This window comes from Callorhinus ursinus, unplaced genomic scaffold (assembly GCF_003265705.2).
Source record: "Callorhinus ursinus isolate GAN/ISIS: 27379988/994484 unplaced genomic scaffold, GSC_fseal_2.0 scaffold71, whole genome shotgun sequence".
In the NCBI taxonomy this organism is placed as follows: domain Eukaryota; kingdom Metazoa; phylum Chordata; class Mammalia; order Carnivora; family Otariidae; genus Callorhinus; species Callorhinus ursinus.
This window is the reverse complement of record NW_027397133.1, coordinates 3,611,967-3,634,577: the sequence shown is the minus strand read 5'-3', so window position 1 is coordinate 3,634,577 and position 22,611 is coordinate 3,611,967. Positions and strand designations below refer to the sequence as shown.

General features: G+C 45.0%; 1 protein-coding gene across 2 annotated transcripts in view; it reads left to right on the top strand.

The window, feature by feature from the left end:
- The first annotated feature begins 7,372 nt into the window (after positions 1–7,372).
- The window catches only part of ARHGAP35 (Rho GTPase activating protein 35), a 125,119-nt gene continuing 109,880 nt past the window's right edge, over positions 7,373–22,611 (top strand). The window contains exon 1 of one of the 2 annotated variants that reach the window (XM_073886526.1): positions 7,373–7,972. The gene's annotated coding sequence lies outside the window, so the exon portion shown is untranslated. The remainder of the gene's footprint in view (positions 7,973–22,611) is intronic. The other variant, XM_025849604.2, reaches the window with a different exon arrangement.

Genomic DNA, 22,611 nt, shown 5'->3' with positions numbered 1-22,611 from the left:
TTTCTTTCTTTCTTTCTTTCTTTCTTTCTTTCTTTCTTTCTTTCTTTCTTTCTTTCTTTCTTTCTTCCTTCCTTCCTTCCTTCCTTCCTTCCTTCCTTCCTTCCTTCCTTCCTTCCTTTCTTTCTTCCTTTCTTCCTTTTTTTCTTCCTTTCTTCCTTTCTTCCTTTCCTTCTTTCTTTTAGTAGGCTCCACCTCCAGCATGGAGCCCAATGTGGGGCTTGAACTCATGACCTTGAGATCAAGACCTGAGCTGAGATCAAGAGTTGGATGCTTAACTGACTGAGCCACCCAGGCACCCCTAGGGTTTTTATTTTTTATTTTATTTTATTTGTTTTCTGTTCCAGAATCCAATCCAGAATCACAGGTGGTATTTAATTGTCATGTTCCCTTAGCTTTCTTTAATCCGGAACAGTCCCCTTGCTTTGTCAGTATTTCAAGACACTGACATTTTTGAAGAGTCCACATCAGTTATATTGCAAAATGTCCCTTCATGTGGGTTTGTCTGGTATTTCCTCATGATTAGATCCAGGTTTGACATTTGGTGCAGGAATATCACAGAAAGATCCTATGTTCTTCTCAGAGTATCCCATGAGGGGTGTGTGATGCTGGTTTGTCTCATTCTTGGTGAGTTTGATCATTTGGCTAAGGTAATGTCTACCACATTTTTCTTTTTAAAAAATTATGTGATCCACCTGATACCAAACACATAAGCAACACAAGAAAAAAAAAACTGTGCATCACAATTAAAACCTTTTGGGGACGCCTGTGTGGCTCTGTTAAGCGTCTGCCTTCGCCTCAGGTCATGATCCCAGGGTGCTGGGATCGAGCCCCGCATCAGTCTCTCTGCTCAGCAGGAAGCCTGCTTCTCCCTCTCCCACACTCCCTACTTGTGTTCCTCTCTCGCTGTGTCTCTCTCTATCAAATAAATAAATAAAATATTTTAAAATTAAAAACTTTGTGCATCAAAGGACACTATCAAGAGAGTGCAAAGACAACCCATAGAATGGAAGAAAATATTTGCAAAGCATATATCTGATAAGAGATTGATATCCAGAATATACGAAGAACTCCTGCCACCCAACAACAACAAATCTCAATTTAAAAATGGACAAAGGATTCGAATAGACATCTCTCCAGAGAAGATATACAAATGGCAGATAAGCATAGGAAAATGTGCTCAACATCACTAGTCTTCAGGGGAATGCAAATGAAAGCCACAATGAGATACCACTTCACAACGTTTAGGATGGCTATTATCAAAAACAAAAGAAAACAAGTACAAAAAGCAGTAACAAGTGTTGGCAAGGATGCGGGAAAACTGGAACCCTTGAACATTTCTGGTGGGAATGGAAAATGGTACAGCCACTGTGGAAAACAGTTTGGTGGTTCCACAAAAAAGTTAAATGTAGAATTACCACATGATACAGCAATTTTATGCTTAAGTATATATTCCAAATGACAGAAAACAGGGATTCAAATACATGTACATCAACGTTCCTAGAGCATCATTCACAATAGCCAAAACCCCAAAATGTCTCTTAACAGATGAATGGATAAACAAGATGTCATATATACAATGGAACATGATTCAATCTTAAAAAGGAATTAAATTCAGATCCATGCTACAACATGGATGAAACTTGAAAACATGGTGCTAGGTGAAATAGACCAGACATGAAGGAACAAATGTATGATTTCCCTTATTCTTTTTAAAGATTTCATTTATTTATTTGTCAGAGAGAGAACACGCATGCAAGCAGTGGGGAGCGGCAGGCAGAGGGAGAAGTAGGCTCCCCACTGAGCAAGGAGCCTGATGTGGGACTCGATCCCAGGACTCTGGGATCATGACCTGAGCTGAAGGCAGACACTTAACCGACTGAGCCACCCAAGTGTCCCTGTATGATTTCACTTAGGGGAAGCACCTAGAAAAGGCAAATTTATAGAGCTAGAAAGTAGAATGCTGGTTACCAGGGGCTGGGGCATGGCAGGGAGGCAGAAAGGGGAGTTATCATTTAATGGATACAGAGTTTCAGTTTTGGTATAATTAATAAGGTCTGAAATTGGATAGTGGTAATGGTTGAACAACATTGCAAATGCACTTAAGGCCACTGAAATGGCTAAAAATGGTTAAGTGGTGAGGCACCTGGGGCACTCAGTCGGTTAAGCGCCTGCTCTTGGTTTCAGCTCAGGTCATGATCTTGGGGTCTTGGGATCAGGCCCCATCTCGGGCTTCGAGCTCAGTGAGGAGTTGGCTTCAGATTCACTCTCTCCCTCTCCCTCTGCTCCTCCCCTCCGCTCGCACTATCACCCTCTAAAATAATTAAATAAAATCTTTAAAAATAGTTAAGTGGTAAGTTTTATGTTATCTATCTATCTATCTATTTATTTATTAAAGATTTTATTTATTTATTGGACAGAGAGGGACATAGCGAGAGAGAACACAAGCAGGGGGAGTGGGAGAGGGAGAAGCAGGCTTCCTGCCAAGCAGGGAGCCCGATGCGGGGCTCGATCCCAGGACCCTGGGATCATGACCTGAGCGGAAGGCAGATGCTTAATGACTGAGCCACCCAGGCGGCTCTATGTTATTTACATTATACCACAATGAAAATGTTATATGACTTATATTTTAAAAAAATCTTCACAACTCAGTTGTAGCTATCACCAGTATAGCATTTACTATGTTCCAGGCATTTTTCTAAGCAATTGGCTTATTGAAACCTCAAAACAAGCCTGTGAGTTAGGTATTAATATTATCAACCCCATTTTATTTTATTTTTTAAAAGATTTTTATTTATTTATTATGAGAGACAGAGAGAGAGGCAGAGAGAGAAGAAGGCTCCCCAAGGAGCAGGAAGCCCGATGCGGGACCTGACCCCAGGACCCCAGGATCATGACCTGAGCCGAAGGCAGACGCTTAACCATCTGAGCCACCTAGGCGCCCTCAGCCCCATTTTAAAGATGAGGAAATTGAGGTACAGAGAAATTGAATAACTTTCCCAAGGTCACACAGCTCTTGCAAATGGTGGAGTTGAGATTCTAGTGCAGGCATTCTGGCTCCAGAGTCAATGCCTCGAGCCACTATACTATGCTGCATTCATGTGAATGTATAAAGAGGTCTGGAAGAAAACACATTTCTGAAGAGGTAAGTGGGATGGGGTTGGATACTCCATGGAGACTGAATTTTATCTAGAGTATTTTAATTTCTTGCAAGGACAAGAAATTCATGCAGTATTGCATAATTTAAAATAAATAAAGAAGATAATATATAACAGTGGGGAAATGGGCAAAAGATTCGAACAGCACTTCACAAAAGATGCTGTTCAGATGGCTTATATAGCCATGGAAAGATGCTCAACCTCAGGAATCACTGGGGAAAGACAAATTAAGACTACAAAGGATACAACTACACAACCATTAGGATGGCCAAAATTAAATTAAAAAGATGGAAAAGGTGAAGCTGTTGAAATTCTTACACATAACTCCTGGGATGGAAATTGGTACATCCACTTTGGGGAAGGTGAACACACGCACACTCGGTGACCAGCCATTTCACTCAGGTACATAGCTAGCAGAAACAAATACATATGTTTACCAAAAGACATATTTATTTATTTATTCGTTCATTTATTTATTTATTTATTTTTAAAGATTCCATTTATTTATTTGACAGAGAGAGACACAGCGAGAGAGGGAACACAAGCAGGGGGAGTGGGAGAGGGAGAAGCAGACCTCCCGCAGAGCGGGGAGCCCGATGCAGGGCTCGATCCCAGGACCCTGGGATCATGACCCGAGCCGAAGACAGACGCTTAACGACTGAGCCACCCAGGCGCCCCGAAAGACATATTTATTTAAATATTTATTTATTTATTTGAGAGAGAGAGTGAACACGAGCGAGAGGGACAAAAAGAGAGGGAGAGAGAATCTCAAGCAGACTCCACACTGAGCGAGGAGTGGACTGGGGGCTCAATCTCATGAAATCATGACCCTGAGATTATGACATGAACCCAAACCAAGAGTCAGACGCTTAACCAACTGTGCCACCTAGGCGCCCCATCAAAAGACATATTCTAGATTGTCATAGCAGGACTATTCATAATAGACCCCAAATGGAAATTACCCAGATGCTCACCGACAATAGAATGGATAAATATACTGTATTTCATTCACACAGTGGAATACTACACAGCATTGAGAATTTCACTTATATAAAGTGTAAAAACGGGCAAAACTAATCTACAGCCATAGAAATCAGGATAGATTTTTGTCGTTGGGGGAGGGGAGTGACTGGACGGGGTCCGGGGGATGGGCTTCTGAGAGGTTGGTAACATTCTGTTTATCTGGATGCAGGTTACAGGCTGTGTGTTTCTTTGTGAATGATTCATCGAGCCGTACACTTGTGATTTGTGTACTTCTCGGTATCCATGTCATCTTTCCATTTTCAAATTCTATAGAAATTGAGAGGTTCATCATCCACCCTTCCATCAGCCATTTAGCGCGTGCCCACTACTTGTCAGCCACTGGCCAGGGCCACGGGATCCAGCCGTGAATCCGAGCATCCCCGCCTCCCGTTCCTTCCTCGCGATTGGCTGCTCTTCCGACCAATGGCGGAAGAGTTCAGCGCTCTCTGACATCCCCCGCGGCATCAGTGAGACGCTGCTTCCCCAGTTCGGTTTATAGGAGGCGCTGTGAGCTCACTGACTTTTGGACGAGCGCAGACCTGGTCTCCACCCTGTGTGATTCTTTCAGGCTCTGAGGAATGTAGAGAGAATTTGCTCCAGCACATTCACCCTCTTTGCAAAACTCTTTGGTGAATTTTTCTGGCTGTGCCTCTCTCCGATCAGGGTCCGGCACCCCAGACCCCGCCTCGTACCTACCCTGCCTCTCTGGCTGGTGTGACGTCCAGTTCTCGGGGCCTTTCGGGGTGATGCTTGGGAAATCTTGACAGAGGCCCAGGCCAGCAGTCGGCACTTCTGTCAGCTAATTGTTTACTCGGTTGTTTATTTATCCTGGAGTGGAGGCTAGCCGGGTGTGCGGGGGCGGCTGCCCCCAGGGAAGCCTGCTTCCTGTGGTAGGCTTGTTCAGCTAACACCGGCCCTCCAGCGCACTGGAAAGAATTGCAGAGCTGGGAAGGCGCTCCTTGATAGTTCCGATCATTCCGTCAAGGAAACACTGCATGAGCCCCTGCCTCGTGCCTTGACCTGTGTTGGATACATCAACATTGGCTGAGACAGCCCCGGTCCTGCCCTCACGGGGTTCACAGTCTGGTGAGAAAGACCCATCACGACAGGGAAAACCCAGAGCGGTCAGGGATTGGATGGAGGACCCAAAGGGGCTCTGGGAGCCTAGAGGGAGTGCCTGACCAAGCCTGTGGGTTAGGAGGGCCTTCTGGATGAGGGGTCATTATGAACTAGTGTCTGAAAGAGGGGTAGGAGTTAGTCATTAGACAAGGGCTCTGTCTTTTCAGCCATCCCCATTGTTTAGTATGGGATTCATTCATTTATTCATTAAGGAGTATTTATGGTGGGCCATTTGCCAGACTGAAGAAATAGCCAGACAGAGTCCCTGCCTTCAAAGGGCTCACACATAAAATGGTGATACCAATACAGAACTTCAGGCCCTGGTGCAGTGCTAGAAGAAGTAGTAAGTTTGTAGTCATCAGACCCTCACTGTCGGATTGAATTTCAAATCTGCCACTGACTAGCTGCATAACCTCCCTGTGTTTTAGTTTAGTAGAATCATAACAACTGTAACATACTCATAAGATGTTGAGGATTAAGTGAGTTAATATGTTTAAAGTGTTTTAGAATGTCGCCTAGCATAGAATACTGTCTTCATCAAATAAGGAGTCAGACCGACCAAATCTGGGAGGCCACTCTGAGGAAGTGAGGTTAAGCTGAGACTCAAAGGACAAGGTAGAGTTGACAGGCTCCAAAAGACAGGGAGAGGGACATTTAGGTCCAGAGTGAAGCCAGTGTTCTTTATTCTGGGTGCTGTCAGTTCACAGTCTTTCCAAGAATCGAACCACCTGAACATTGCATTGGAGTTATAAAGATGTATTAATTTGTGGGGAATCTGCTGTTCCCTAAGTGATCTCAAAATCATTTCTAAACCAAGGTTTGCGGTGACAGTGTAAAGAAAACCTGGGCCATGCACTTGATGAGTTTGGCTTACAGAACTTAGACTTAAAAAACAACAAAAAAACAATCACAGACATCTAAAAACCAGATTATATGCATAAAAAACGCTAAGTTAAAAAAGTCAAGGGAAAGGACTCTGATCAGTAACCAAAAAACCTTTATTTAATGGATATTTTAAAACTTAAGGACATGAGGGGCACCTGGATGGCTCAGTCAGTGAAGCATGTGACTCTTGATCTCCGGGCTGTGAGTTTGAACCCCATATTAGCCGTAGAGATTACTTAAAAAAATAAGTAAAATAAAAAGAAATAAAGTTTAGCACTTTACAAATATATCTCATTTAATTCTCTCAGCAACCCTATGAGGGAGGTACAATTATTAATCCATTTTGGAGATGAAGAGACTGAGGAAAGAAACGCAAAATATAACAGGAAACAGCCCTTCTTCATGCATTCCGTAAATATTGACTCGGTGCCCAGAACGCTCATCTTCCACCATGCGTACTTCCGGAGGGGTCCCACAGGAACCCCTCCTCAGTTCAGAACTTAAAGGTTATGGCGGTGCCCCTTCCCATCACTACTAAGTTTACACTGCACGGGCCAGAACTGACATTTGATTTGCAGTCATTTGCACAATGCTGACTTGGAGGTCAGGCCTGCCCGCAGGAGCGGACCCTTGTCCCTCTCCCGGATTTCGAGCGATCACAGAACCCAGAGCAAGTCGTATCAACGTGCGCATTGCCTGCAGAATTTCTTCACTGCCGAGGGAAAGAGCACGCGCTCCCTAGCCCTGCCCCTTCTTCCGGAACGACAAATTGCCAGGCTTGGAACGGGCTGAGACGGGCCACGCCTCCTCGTGCTCCCCAATCAACTCCCTCGCTGGGTGTTCTCCCTTCTCCTCAGCACCTCCCCACCGCCCCACGCTACGTCGCTCCATCTCACCTCCTCCGTTATCCCAGGGGCTGAGGCTCGCGCGGCAAACCCACCTCCCCTTGCGTCCCATTGGCTGGTCAGGTCCCGCGCGAGCGGGATCGCGCCCTTCGCCCCCGCCCCCAAAGCCGGGCCATGCCTCTCCCCTCCCGCTTTCTCCACGAGCCCCCGCCAGGAGGGGATCGGCTGCTCTGGCGCGCGCAAGGGCGCGCGCTACTCCCGCGGGCCACTCCCTCCGCCTCGCGCCAGGCAGTCCCTCCCGCGCACGCGCACTTGCCCATCCCATTCCCTCTGCCCGGGCGCAGGCTGCCTGGTGCTGTCTCGCGCCGCAGCCACCGCAGTAGCGGCATTTCTTTGAGGCGCACGCGCATTATGGCCTCCGCGCCCGTTCCCAGCCAGAGACCGCGGTAGTGGCACTGAGCCCCTTGGGCGCCTAGACGCCCTCGCTTCGTCTGCTGCCCGGCGCCGGTTATCCCCTTGCGGCGCGCGCCCAGGGGCCGTTATCCTCCTGCAACGGTCCGCACGCCACGCACGCGCAGTAGCGAGGAGCGCGCGCGCGCGGGAGCGGCGGCTGCAGGAAGGAGGCGCCGCCGCCGCCATTGCGAAGGAGGGAGGGAGCGAGCAAGCGAGGCCGGTCCGCCCTCCCCCTGGTTCCCGCCCCTCCCCCCTTCCCCTCCCCGCCCCCCCGCCCCGAGGGAGAGCCGCGGCGCGGCGGGAGGAGGAGGTGGAGGAGGCGGAGGAGGGAGCCCGCGAGGGAGGGTCCGCCCGGCCCCCCGCCGCCGGAGCCGCCGCCGCCGCCGCCGCCTCAGCCGCCGCTGGACGAGGAGCAGCAGAACATGGCGCCGGGGCCGCCGTCGCCGCTGCTGGGATCCTGGAGGCCGGAGCCGCGCTGAGGGCGCCCAGCTGGTGAGTGCGCGAGCTCGCGGGCCCCGGCGGCGAGGCCGGGCGCCGCCCCGCTGCGGGGTCCAAGGGGAGGCGGGGACGGCGGGGCCCGGAGCCCGCGAACAATGGAGGAGCCGGAGGGGGAGGGGAGGGAGCGGCCCCCCAACCCCCCGGGCCCCGCTGGCCCCGCTGCCTCGCGCTGCGGCCCGGCCCGCGGGGCTCGCCCGCCCTTCGGACCTGTCCCTGCTCGCCCCAGCCCTGCTGTCCCCGCGTCTGCCCCTACCTTCCGACCCGTTTGGGATCTCGGTGTCCGCTTCGGCCGCCCCCTCCTCACTTAAGCCACTCTGCTCCCAATTCTGCGCCTCCCCCTTCCCTCTTCCGCCCCTCAGTAATGCGCTTCGCCCCTCATGGACTCTGCAGTGCTCTCGGGACCCACCTCCTCAGTGATCCTTCTGCATCTCTTAATTCTGGACCTTCACTTTGAGATTCGTGACCCGCCTGCCTGCCCCCTCTTCAGTTCCAGTCTCACCACCCTCCAGATCTGTTCCCTTCTTTGACCCATCTACTGTTATCCGTCCTCTGGTGCACCCCCAGGAACTGTCCCTCTAGGACCTGCGGTTCCACCTTCTTGGAGATCCATCCGAGACCTTGTTCATCTTGGCACTGCTGCCCCTAGGTCTTCTCCTTGGACTTAATTCCATCTCCCTCTTGGGCCTTGCTGCCCACTCGCGGAACCTGCTGCACCCCCGGGATGCCTCTAAGCTCTCCGACCCTTGCATGCCTCTCACTTCAGTCCCCTGCCCCTTCTCGGACTCGGATGCACCATGCTCACCTCCTCTCCTTCTCAGATCTTGCTCCCATTTGCCATTCAGACCCTTTTTTTCTCTTCCAGACCTTTCTACCTACCCGATCTGCCCTTTGCCCAATCTCAGATCTTGCTGTGCCCCCCTAACCTGCTTGCTTTCCGACTCTGCCTTCCATGAAGCAGCCTCCTCGCCCCTCTATGACCCTGCAGCTCTCATTTCTGCCATTCACTTCTCTGACCTAACTCAGCCTGTCCGCAGCCTCAGTGCTGCCCAGTGTTCTCCTTGCGGTTTCCTCTCCTCTCCACCTCCTCGTTGGTACTGTTGAACTGTGTCATTCATTTGCTCCCCCTTTCTTTGACCTGTTTCCCTCTCCGTTCTTCTTTGCTTGAGACCTGTTTCCAGCCTCATCTTTCTCTAAGTCTTCTCCTCTCCATTTTGGCCCTCCTTGGACTTGCCCTTTACCTCACTAAATCTTTGATAACTTCTCTGACCCATCGCCCCCTTTCCTTCCCATTTCGCTGCATCTCATAGACCTGCCCCAAATCCTTTCTGCACTTGCTCTTGCATTTGTTAGCTGTGCGCCATCCGCTCTAACGTTTTTCTCCCAGCTCTGCCCCTTTCGGAGCTGTCCACTTGCTCACCTGTCTTTTTGACCCATTTTAGCTTTACTCTTGCTGTTCCCTGTCGGAGTGGTTCTCTTTAATTCCGGTCTTCTGGTGATTGCATCCCACCTGTGTCTCTCTCAATTCTAAGTTTTCCACCTGACCTCCTCCACCCCCGACCATTTTGATTCAGCCCTCAACCTCCGCTCTTCCCTTTCTTGTATTTGTTCTCCCTCCTTTGTCCTGCCTTTTAGCTCCCTTTTGAGTTCTCTTTCTCCCAGTGCTGCCCAGTAGTAGGGATATCTTCTCAACCATTCCTTCCTATCACCGGCTGCCTCCCCACCCCCCCAGCTCCCTCTTGGAGCCATTTCAGTTCTTGGATAGATTCTCCCTCCCTTTTGATACCCAATTCCCAATTCTGTTCCTCGTTGACTTGTTTCCTCACCTTCCCCCCCCCCCTTTGTGTCCTGCCAATCTCCTTCTCTTCCCATTAGGTTCCTGTCAGGCTTGCTTCTTCCAGCTCTCCATTCTTGACCCGCCCATTCCCACTGAGTGCTTCCCCTCTTGAGGCTTGTCTTCCTCTAGCCTCCAGTCCTCAGCTTTGGAGGGGAAGGGGCTGGGTTGGGCCTAGGGTTCTCTAGGCTCTGGTTTAGACTGCAGATTCAGTGGGCACCCTGACCCTCAGGGTTTTATCCCCAGGGATCCTGAGGTCTGGGTAAATAAATAGGTGGGGGGTGGTTGGCTGGTTACTGCTGTCTGGAGTGGGACTGTTGCCCCCATTTTCCCTACTTCTACCAAGGTTAGTGATGGTGAGGGGGTAGGTCTGTTTCCATTGCCCCCGCCTTTTTTTCCTCCTTCCCATCTTGCTCCCCAGCCCCTTCAGATCCCTGGGCTTTGCAGCTTTGTGTCCTTTGGAACAGGAGAGTGCAGCCGCTCACAGGTCTTTCTTTCTCACTTTCCCTCCCTCCTTCTCTGAGCTGTTGTAAAAAGACAGTTGTACTCTCTCCCCCCTTCCACCTCCAAGCCAGCACCCCTTAGGAGAACTTAAAAGTGTGCTTCCCCCCCCCCCCATGACAGTCTTATTTTTGTTTTACTTCTGGCTGGGGAAATGCTAGTTCTCAAGTTCTCCCCAATCCCACAGGGGGTAATAGCCCCATTTGGTGTTTACTGCTCTGGGGCTGCAGAAGCTGTAGTCTTGCCTTCTTCCCTAATGGCCTCTGGTTTGCAGTGTGACCTTTGGGAGGGTGGGCTTATTTCTTTTCACCTCTGCCCCAGGAAGGCTCCAGCTTCCTGGTCTTCAAAATGATTACGGCCTGAGTTTGGAAAGCCCGTTGCGGTTGTTTGTTGAAAGAGAGAGTGCCAAATGTCACTCAGATTTCTGCCCTCTGGTGTTGTAGGCGCTCCCAGCCACAGGAGTTGAATGCCTCTGGGCAGATCCATGCTGGCGGGTGGGGGAGCTCTTTGGTGTACAAGAAGTATGTGGGTGGGCCCTGACAGTCCCCAAGCCTTGTGAGTGACCTGATTTGGTAGAGTGAGGAAAGGGTGCCAGGAACTGGCTGATACGAAAGGATTTTTGGTCTTATTACCTGAGAAATGTACCTTAGCTACCTTTCTTGGAGCTTTTTCTTCAGTGATCTTATGTTGGGGGTGGGGTTTAAGAAATCTATTCAGAGAAAGAGGTGTTTGTTTTTTGTTTTTTTTTTACAGAAAAGGCATCTAACCATTCTCTGTCCTTAACTTGGGAGAGGGAACCTTTGCATGTTCTAGGTTTATTTATTTTATTTCTTAAGTAAATCAAAAGCCTGATTTTTTTTCCCCCTGTGGCCTAGGGCAATTGCATATTAAAGCAGCCATCCAGCTGTGAAGGAGCATTTACTGGAAGGACTTTATTTAACTGAGCTATGATCAAACTTTGTTTACTTCAGCATTTATTTAGAAATAGTTCTGTGTGAACACTTGAAATAAAAAAGCATTCACTGTTATCTACAGAATTGGACCATTGACTTATCAAATGTTAGGGTACTTGTCTATGATAAAGGGGGCTAGATCATAGATCATATGGTTCCTTTAGCTTCTGAGTTCTTAGGACTTTAAATTTTCTGACAGAGTCTGGTAATTTTAAGTATCTACAGCATGTATCTTCACCATTATTGTCCCCCCCCACACACACCATTATTGACTTACAGAATTTTGGTTCATCTTTCTGTTGATTTCCATTCGTTTCTGAATTTTGGCCTTGTGAATCATGACTCAGTCTCTGAATTTATTTTAGAGTTTATGTTTTCCGTGTTGGTATAAATAGTTGTTTTTTATTCTTAATGGGAAAGTGTTAGCTAGTTAAGACAGTTGTGTGTGCAGCACTGCTTAAATTTGTGTTTTAGAGTTTTAACGTCACTGGCAGCACAGAAAGTTTCTGCATGGCCAAAGCCTAAGTTTACATAATAGGAAGAGAGGAGACAGAAGAACAAAGGGATGATTTTTCTTCCTAAACTGGTAACTGGTGTTAAAAAGATTGTCAGATTTCTCTGATGGTAGCAGAGGCTTCAACCTCACTGTCAGCATTTGCTTTCATGATGGAATTGGGTGCTACAGAAATCAGAGGTGGTAGCCTTGGCCTTCTGGAACAGTTAATATGCCAGTCGGGGGTGGGGTGTGGAGCAGGAGATGGCAGTAGATGACTGTTTTCTATGTAGTAACAGGTCTTCAAGGGCTCCTGCAGTGCCGAGAAAATCTCTGTAATACTAGTGTAATCAGAGTTCTTCTCTTCCTTTTTTTTTTTTTTTTAAACTATTCTTTTGACCATGTCCCCCTTCCCTTACCCATCTTCTCTTTTTTCTTAGCATGATGAAGGCCAAAGCATTTAGGACAGTGGAAAAAAAAAAATCAGAAGAGTCATGCTTCCTGATACGAGTTACACGGAAGAGGTTGTCCATGGGCCTGATGGTAGCTTTTGGCAAAGGACAGCCTGGGAGGAGTGAGGGTTTCACAGATGACCGTAAACTGCAGCTTTCATAGGTGTTTCTGCAGTCTCTGTGTGACAGGGAGACACAGCAGGTCAATACAGTTGGAGATTGACATGGTGAGAGTGTTTGTCCATCTCCTTCTGGTATCTTCTGCTTTCACATCTTCAGTTTGTGGGGGCCTTCTGAGAGGTGTTGAGCTTCCTGCAGGGCCTTCCTGTGATCTGCTGTGACTGTTGTCATTCACCAGCTAGGTGTCTTAATTTACCCAGTCGATGTGACATTTTATTGACCATCTAGTCTAGTTGTTTAAAATTTCTTTTTCGCATTATTTGAAATACATAACTTGGAGATTCTTTACTTGAAGAGGGAAGGTGACTGGCAGAAATCCCTTGGACAAACAATAACTTGAAACAACTTGGACACACAACACAACTTGAAAACCCGTGCCTAGTCTAGCCTCCTGATTTACAGATGGGGAAATGAACTTGCATGGGGCATGGTAACAGGTTTCCCGTCACAATTGAAGCAGTATTGGAAGTACACGCAGAAGATCTTCTGGTCTTAACCTAATTAGTGGGAACCTTGAACAAATCACTTCACCTCTCTGGGTTTCACATTCCTCGTCTGAAATCTAGTGTGCTGTCCAGCTCTGGTTGTAGATTCTTGTCCTGGACCACAAACCAAGTTAGAGCTGGGGCTGGGACTGGATCCCTGGTGCTACTCTTAACCTCTCCATCCCCCCTCCACCCCCCCTCCAATCAAATCCTGTAGCCCAGAATTGGGGGTAAGTGCCCTTTCTCTGGGGAATGCAGTAAAATGAACTGGATTGCCTTTGTTGTATACTTTTTTCAAACATAAACATTGTCTCTTTTCCAGCCATTCATGTGAAAATTAGTTTATAATTTGGGGGGAAGGGGCATCCAGATTGTATTCACTACATAACTAAAACCATACACCTCTTTTAAAAGCAATATGGAATCTTTCAAGCTGAGTCATTGTTGACCTAGGCTCTTAAATAGCAGTGTCTGAATAGCCCTTGAATTGCTGGTATTAAGAAATGCAAACAAATCATTCATGTTCATCTTCCTGAAAGTTTATTTCTATTTAATATTTGATACAATGCTTTAATGAGGTTTTGTCTATGAAGAATTCTTGAAAATAACTTTTGGCATCTGTCAGTCTAATTTTCATTTATTTGCTTCTTGCTTCATTTAGTTGTTTCAAGTTATTGTTTGTCCAAGGGATTTCTGCCAGTCTCTTGGTGCTAAGATGAACCATTAAGTTGATATATTAGTAGAGAACCAGGTACTTTCAGCCATGAACCATCATCACAGGAAAGTAATATTTACTTTAGTTGAAAATAGCCAGACGTACCTATCTCCTTCATCTTCCTTTATTGAAATGAGTATTTTCATTTTATGAAATTTGTGGCAGTTGTGACTGTTGCGTTATGCATCCGTGGTATTTCATACCTTTTTTGCTCTCCTAGTGTCTATGCATTCTTATTTGGAAAATGTCCCTTTGCTGGTCACTATGGTGGCAGTTTGTAGTTGGAAATCAAATTTGAACAATTGAGAGGCAGCTTCCTATGGTGTAAAGAATGTTGAATTGGTAATGAAGAAACTCAGGCCCTAGCCCCAGCTCTGCTGCTTACTAGCTGTATGACTTTGGCCAAATCATTTTCACTTCTCTTGGCTATGGTTTCTTTGTGTGAAAAATGGAGGGATTATACTAGTCTGTTTCCGTTCTGCCTTATTTTATAGCTAATCATACTTGTTTCCTCTCTCCAGATAGTAAACTCCTTGAGGGTGGGGACTGTCATGTAGCTCTTATTTCCTGTCACACCTAGCAAAATACCTTGTAGGTATTTTGTAGTAGGCCCCCCACTACTACACATAAGTTGATTGAACCCAAACAGGTGCCAAAGCCTTTTTGTTTTTCTCTTTTGGGGGGTAGGTGGGTGGAGAGATGTGCACCAACTATAATGGCCATTTTTAGGCTTTAAACTCTCAGAGGGCATGCCCTCCTAGTCAGCATTTAATCCTCAAATATACATAATATTGTAAGTGTCCTGACCAGGGTTACACAGCTGAGAGGTTGAGAGCTATGTTATGAATCTGTGTCTGTCTGATTCCAAGGTCTGTGTTTATTTTATTAGTCTGTCTTATTTCTCTGGGATATAAGAATAAGCTATACTTCATCTCCTTAAGGAATTTATAGTCAGTTGTGAATGATTAGCCTTATATAACATACGGTGGGTTGAGGGAAGTATATGTTGAATAGACTATTCTGATGAATTTCTGCGTTCTTGAGAGGCATCCCCATATTAATAGTCTTAAAGGCTTTCGTATTCACAGACTACTGAGCACAGAGTTTGTTCTATGGCACACTATTTTGAAAAAGAATATATAGACCCAGGTACCAGCTTATCTAGCCAGCATGTTGAAAAAGTTGAGCATTTGATTTCTGACCTGGATTCAAACCCAGGTATAACACGTGTGTGTGTGTGTGTGTGTGTGTGTGTGTGTGTGTGTGTGTGTACACGTACATACGTATATATATTTCGTATATATATATAAGTTGTCCAAAAGAAATGATATAGTAAGATAGACCTATTTGGTCATGTAATGACTCCTTAAGTCTATATTTTCTTTGGTAAGTAGAAAAGTATCTGAGTGGCTCCTAATTGACAATTTTCAATTGAGAAAATTCTCTAGGCAACTAGAAATGTGTAGACAAAACTACACCTAGCCCCTTGACTTATTTGTGTGGAACTCACTACAATGCTTTTTTCATGAATCAGAAAGTTGTTAAATAATATTGGGTTGAAAAAAACCAAAAATAATGTTGGAGTGAAAGTGTGCTGGCCAGCTACAGCTAACAGCCTCCGGAAGTGTAAAAAATTAAAAAAAAAAAGTTGCATTGTACTTCTCCCCATCTCCATTTAAAAGAAAGGTCAAGATCATGGTTTCATCTATTATAGCCTGCGCTAGTTAGGAATAAGACAAAAGAAAATGATTACTGTTAATTGCCATGGGCAATTAAAAAGGATTCTTTGTTCAGTAACAAATTGATTGTGTACAAATGAAAGCCAGTACTGCATTAATACAAGATTGTTAGATTCTCGAAATCTGCATCTTTAACTAGAGTGGCTTTTACTTCAAGGGAATTATTTCACTGGGAGTAGTGTACTTTAAATGCTTGGTGATAAAAGTATCACTAGGTCTTTATTTTCCAAAAATGTTAAGTTTGTAGGTGGAAAGCTGGTGGATGCTGCTTTTGTGATACCATTTCTAATGGCCTGAAATAATTGAATACTTTTTGAATGCTGCTGACTTCTCGGAGATTTTTTCCCTCTGATTGGTCAGTCACTAGAGGAATGCAGATAAAACCTTTGGTAAATGAGGAAAAAGGGAAAAAGGCCTCTCAGTGCTCAGGCAGTGAGTCTCTGCTGTTGGCATATGCCCAGCATTAGCCAGCAGCCCTAAAGGCTTAAAAATGGCAGCATTAGCTAAAATAGTTGTGATTTCATGTTCTGTGTGAATACAAGAAATACATATATTTTCTTCCGTACAGATCCTCTTTAAGTTTTTTTAAATTTTATTGTTATGTTAATCACCCATACATTACATCATTAGTTTTTGATGTAGTGTTCCATGATTCATTAAGTTTTTTTTTATTTAAAAAAATTAAGGTGCAACTTACATGGAGAAAAGTACATAAATCTGAAAGTGTACATTTCTGAATTTTCTACATATTGTCCAAATCTCTTTTTTATATGATGGGGCATCATTTCCTTTTCCACACACTTCTTAATAAGTTGAAAACTATTTGAGCGTCTCCATGTGGGAGGCATTTAAGTCCTGATTTTACTGTAGAATGTGAATTGTATAGAATGATATTTGTAACTTTTCCAAGTTTGTTCAAGGTCACATATCTGATCAAGAATGGAGTAATAGGGGGCGCCTGGATGGCTCAGTTGGTTAAGTGTCTGCCTTCGGCTCAGGTCATGATCCCAGGGTCCTGGGATCAAGCCCCTTGTCGGGCTTCCTGCTCAGTGGGAGGCCTGCTTCTCCCTCTCCCACTCCCCTGCTTGTGTTACCTCTCTCCCTGTCTCTCTCTCTTTCAAATAAGTAAATTTTTTTTAAAGATTTTATTTATTTGAGAGAGAGAATGAGAGACAGCACGAGAGGGAAGAGGGTCAGAGGGAGAAGCAGACTCCCTGCTGAGCAGGGAGCCCAGTGTGGGACTCGATCCCGGGACTCCAGGATCATGACCTGAGCTGAAGGCAGTCGCTTAACCAACTGAGCCACCCAGGCGCCCTCAAATAAGTAAAATCTTAAAAAAAAAAAAAAAATGGGTTAATAGTGACCTGGTACAAATTACCACAAGTGACGAAAGCATTCTTTTAATAACAGATCTTTCCTATTTGTGTTGTAATTCCAGAGTTTTTGTGTCTCTCTTTGCTGGGAATTAAAAAGAAATAGGTAGTGGTCACTGCTGGTGGTACGATCCGGACTGTCAGGCACGAAAACTTGGTGTGAACTTTCTGGAGAGCATTTTGGCAATGTTTTATTTTTATTGTGTATTTAGTTTTTAAAGGTTTTATTTATTTATTTATTAGAGGGAGAGAGGGAGAGCACAAGCAGGGGAAGCAGCAGAGGGAGAAGCAGGGTCCCCGCTGACCAGGGACCCCAATGCAGGGCTTGATCCCAAGATCCTGGGATCATGACCCGAGATGAAGGCAGACTCCTAACAGGCTGAGCCACCCAGGCTCCCTGGTAATATTTTTTTTTTAAGATTTTATTTATTTATTTGACACAGAGAGACACAGCAAGAGAGGGAACACAAGCAGGGGGAGCGGGAGAGGGAGAAGCAGGCTTCCTGCGGAGCAGGGAGCCCAATGCCAGGGCTGGATCCCAGGAGCCTGGGATCATGACCTGAGCCCAAGGCAGACGCTTAACGACTGAGCCGCCCAGGCGCCCCTCTGGCAATATTTTAAAAGATACAAAATTCTCTATCAACTTACAGGAATTTATATGGGCCAAGAAATAAAGATGAGGACCAGGATTGTATACAAAGATGTTAGCTATAGTGATGTGTATAAAAAATAAGCAGTCTAAATGTTTTAATCTTAGGGGAATGGTTGCTTTATGGAAAAAGTATGGAGTCATTTAAAAAGGAAGTTTTTTGGAGAATTCTTGACATGGGAAAGTAGACAGAAAATAAAATTAAGTATGAGAAAAAAGCAGGATATAGAACTGTAAACACTATGATTCCAGTTATTTTAAAATATATATGGGGAAAAAGTAAAAGAAACATGCCAAAGTGCTATTTGTATTTATCTTTGTGTTGTAGAATTTTGAGTGAAAAATTTTTTCCTGAGTTTTCCACAATGATTTTAGTATTTTTTTTTTTAACAAAAGTGTTTTTGTTTTGTTTTGCTTTGGGTGTTTTTTTTGGGGGGGCTGTATGGTTGTATTATGTTTGGTGTTTATTATAAACACATGAAGGAAAAATTGAGCTAAAAAGCAAGAGATTAGTCATAGATCTGTTGGACTCTAGTACCTTTGAAGGTGAATGCAGTCACCCTTTCTTAGGACAATAATTGAATTAGCGGCATTACCAGTTAATAGCAATGATATACCTATCGTGTATCAGGAGACTGCTGAGTGTTCCCTGTTTCCTCCTCACAATAATCCTCTGAGGTAGGTAGTATTTCATTTTGTAGCCAGGGAACTGAGGCTTCCAGAGGGGACTTACCCAAGGTCACGCATCTAGTAGGTTCCAGAGGCAGCATGGTTCAGAGCCTTGGCTCTATACTGACTCCTGCTGCATGCTATACACTTTATAGAATTGAGTGCACCCCAGAGATGAGGAGAACTGAAGTCTACTTTGTGGCCCCTAGCATAGCTGACCCCCTCAGTTCTCTTTTTAGCAAGGTGCCCCCTCCCTCCCATGCTTGTTTTAAGAGAGAGAATCCATTAGTATATTATTTTGTCTTTTTCTTGGTCAAAATCAAGAATGGACATGCCTTACTCTTATCTTCCCATTTATGAACCAAAATTCTTTTAAGATGTAAATAATTTAGGGCTGTTGAGCAGAAGAGGGAACAAACCTGTACTTTGTAGCTCCGGAGGATGGAGATCCAGGGAGACAGGTTTCGTTTTTCCTTTTTCCTCTCCATTCAACCAATATTTGGGTGTCGACACTGTTGAGAGTACTAGTTATACATAACTTGCCTCTTCCTCCCTCAGAGAGTTTATATGCCTTTTATTAAAACAAAAGCAGTTCTTTTTTTTTTTTTTTTTTTTTTTTAGATTTTCTTTGTTTATTTGACAGATAGCACAAGTAGGCAGAGTGACAGGCAGAGGGAGAGGGAGAGAAGCAGGGTCTCCACTGAGCAGGGAGCCGGATGTGGGCCTCAATCCCAGGACCCCAGGATCATGGCCCGAGCTGAAGGCAGCCGCTTAACAGACTGAGCCACCCAGGCGCCCCAACAAAAGCAGTTCTTCCCTTACAGGTAACACAAGGAACACCCTGTTTCGGTACCAGAAAGTAAAAAATTTAGAAGGCCAGTGGCCTGATTTTTTTTCCCCCCTGATCTTATCTTAAAGAATTAGGTGTGACCAAACATTTCAACCCAAGAAGACCTTGACTTGGAAGATAGATTTCATCTTATTATGAGAAAGAATTTTTTTTTAATTTTATTTACTTAATTAGCGAGCGAGCATACGCACACACAAGCGGGAAGAGGCAGAGGGAGAGGGAGAAGCAGACTCCCCACTAAGCACAGAGCCCTGTGCAGGGCTCAATCCCAGGACCCTGGGATCATGACCTGAGCCAACGCAGACACTTCACCGACTGAGCCAGTAGGCGCCCCAAGAAAGAACTTTTTAAGAACGTGGTCCAAGTTCATGTATTATCTTGAATAAGGAATAATTTGGAGATTTAAAATTTTACCTTGTTTGTTTTTGTTGTTAATTAACAAAACGTTTGCATACACACACGCAATCACACACTTATTTATATTCTTTCATGAGGGAGAATACCAGAAGACCTGATGTTCAATTGATATGTGAGGGGGTTTACATTCATACATCAGGAAGAAATTGCTGAATAGCTTTGGAGGTGCCACAGGATTTTTTTGTTTTGTTCCCCCATTTATTCTGTGAACCCGCCACATTTATCCTAGAACATGTCGGTAGGAACACAATATTTGTTGAATTAAAGGTATGCATTTTAGAGGGAAACCAGGAAAAAAAAAAGTCTCTGCAGTCTTTGATTCATGGGATTCCTCAAGCCTCGTAAAGAATCCTTTCTGCCGTCAGTTTTCATTTTGCTTCCTACCAACTTTGTTGCCTTGGACAAGTCATTTATTTTATTTATTTTATTTTTTTTAAGATTTTATTTATTTATTTGAGAGAGAGAGCATGAGAGAGAGCATGAGAGGGAAGAGGGTCAGAGAGAGAAGCAGACTCCCTGCTGAGCAGGGAGCCCGATGCGGGACTCGATCCCGGGACTCCAGGATCATGACCTGAGCCGAAGGCAGTCGCTTAACCAACTGAGCCACCCAGGCGCCCCAGAAGTCATTTATTTTAACTTAAATTCTTAAGTTAAAGAATTTAACTCTGCCTACCACAAAGGCTTTTGTGTTGAAATTCTAGATTTTCTTTGAGAACTAAATGCCAAGAGTGAATGTGGAAGCCCCGGAAGGTTGGAAGGCCTTTCAATTTTCTGGGAGAATGAAAGAGAACAATTTGGTTAATTAAAGCATTTAGGTAAACAGCATATTAGAGGCTACAAAGGCAGCACGCTGGTATTTTGATTCAGCAGAGCAGCGCTTGCTATTGATGTGTTATCTTGTAACTTGCCCCCAGGTAGCAGTCAGTTTTAGGTTCTTATCAGTAAGTGTCTCACACATCTAAACGTTATAGGTCATAGGCCAGTAGCAGTGGTTGAGGTCTGTTTGCTTTCCACAGGGTTAGGAAGGCAGCCTCAGGTACTCTAACCGCGGCACAGGGGCGGCCTCCCATTGAGTCCCGGTCCTCCCTCTTCCCTGCTCTGTGCTCTTAGACAAGACACTTAAACTTTAGTGCCTTAGGCACCTCATCTATAAAAAGGGGAATATAGTAGTGTCTACTCCCAGAGTCACTGCAATTAAAACGGGTGGTATATTTAAGAAGCTTAAAATAATGCCTGGGTCATGGTAAATGCTATGTAAATGCCATTATTAGTGTAGTGGTTCCTGGACTTGGCTTTTATAGACCAGTTGAATGTGGTAGTGGGAAAACACATACAAATTTACTAATTTGTAGTTTTGCCAAGGAGGGCATTAAAAAAATGAGAAATTCTCCTTGCTATTATAAAAATTAGGATCCATTATCAGAATAAAAGGTAGCCCTTCTCAAGGAATTTGGCAACCACATGTGGGCATTTGTAGATATATGTTTCTAGATCTCATTTTTATGTACGCTGGGGAAAACTTTGCCACAGGCCAGCACCAGTAATGTGTGGATAGGTATTTAGACAGACATTCATATCCCACTCCTCCATTTATTGTGTCACCTTAAACAGAGCTGTTTGACTTCCCTGAGCCTTCTCTGAGTTTTCTCATGTGTAAAATAAAGATACTAATATCTGCTTCACTGGGTTGTTGTGAGAAACTGAGGTAATGAATGAAATGTTTGGCATATAGTAAATGCTAAATTGATAGGGATTGTTATTCTCAAATGGGAAGTTAAGTATTCATTGGGAGCCAATTAAGTGAAATCCACAGTACTCTATCCATTGGGAAATCCAAGAGGTTAGGTATTGTGCTTGATTGCAGAAGTCTCTTACAAGGTATCCTTCTCTGCATCCTTTCCTCTGTTTCTTTTCTTTTCTTTTTTTAAATTTTATTTATTTACTTGACAGAGAGAGACACAGCGAGAGAGGGAACACAAGCAGAGGGAGAGGCAGAGGGAGAAGCAGGCTTCCCGCTGAGCAGGGAACCCGATGCGGGGCTCGATGCGGGGCTCGATCCCAGGACCCCAGGATCATGACCTAAGCTGAAGGCAGACACTTAACAACTGAGCCACCCAGGCGCCCCCTCCCTTGTTTATTTTCTTAACGAGTACTAAACAAAAATCTGACTGTTGCCTTCCCTTGCTTAAAAACCTTTAGTGCTTTTCTGTTGCCTTGTAAAGTGCCTGACTTGTCATGGGTGCCTGATTAATGCCTGAATGAAGGATAGAGTAGTCTACCTATGCAGACGAGAGAGTTTTTTTTTTTTTTTTAAATTGAACACTGATAGTATTACTAAGTCAGTATATCAGGGGTCCACAGCTAAATCCTACACCTTGCTGAAGTTCTAGCACCTGGTCCCCATGGCTTTGGGCATTTTAATAGCCCATAGGATGGGGTTGGAAGGTGTCTACAAAACTTGCTCAACCTGGAACGGATTGGACTTTTCAGACTGCCCCACCTCTTCATATGACAGTACAACATCCCTCTTCCCTGTGAGTTCACCCCTAGGGAAATCCTTTTCCTTTCTACCAAGTGAAGCTAGGTCCTCAGAAACTCCTGCAGTAGTAACAGTCAGTGCTTCCTTAGTCCTTTCCATACGCCAGGCATTGTTTTATGCACTTCACATGTAGTAACTCAAGGAATCCGCATAATAGCCCTCAGAAATAGGTACTCTCCTTGTATCCATTTTATGGATGAGGAAACTGAGGCACCGCATGCTAGGTAGTGTAGTGAGATTCAGAGACCAGAGGGTTACACTTCCCTCCTCCCATCCGCAAAGGACCAAATTGTTATACAGCTCTCCCCTGGGCTGGCTGTGTGTGTATGCTTTCTTTCTCTCTCTCTCTCTGGGGTTTATCACCTTCGATTCACATATTGACCTCGATTATTGGGAAATGTTTCTCCCACTGAAAGGTATTTGGATGAGCATAGTGAATTCTTTGGTTTGTCCCCTTGATCCTTAGTTTAGCTTACCTGTTAAAGATTTCCAGAATGATCTGGCAGTGAATTCCAGTTCTGTTTTCCCTCCTCCTCTTTAGTGAGGTCCTAATTGGACTTCATCCTCTGGTTTTCTCATTTTAGGGTATTTTCATCTAAGTTTATCTCAGCAAAATAGAAATCAAAGCCAATTCATTTTTATAATGCCTCCTTGAAGTATTTTGCTTTTGGGTTTTGGGGAATTGCCCTGGAAATTTTGGTATTGCATGATTCAGGGAAGGGCCAGCGTCATGTGCTGTCACTAGCCAGCCTGGAATGTTTGCTTTAGTTTATTTATTTATTTTTTT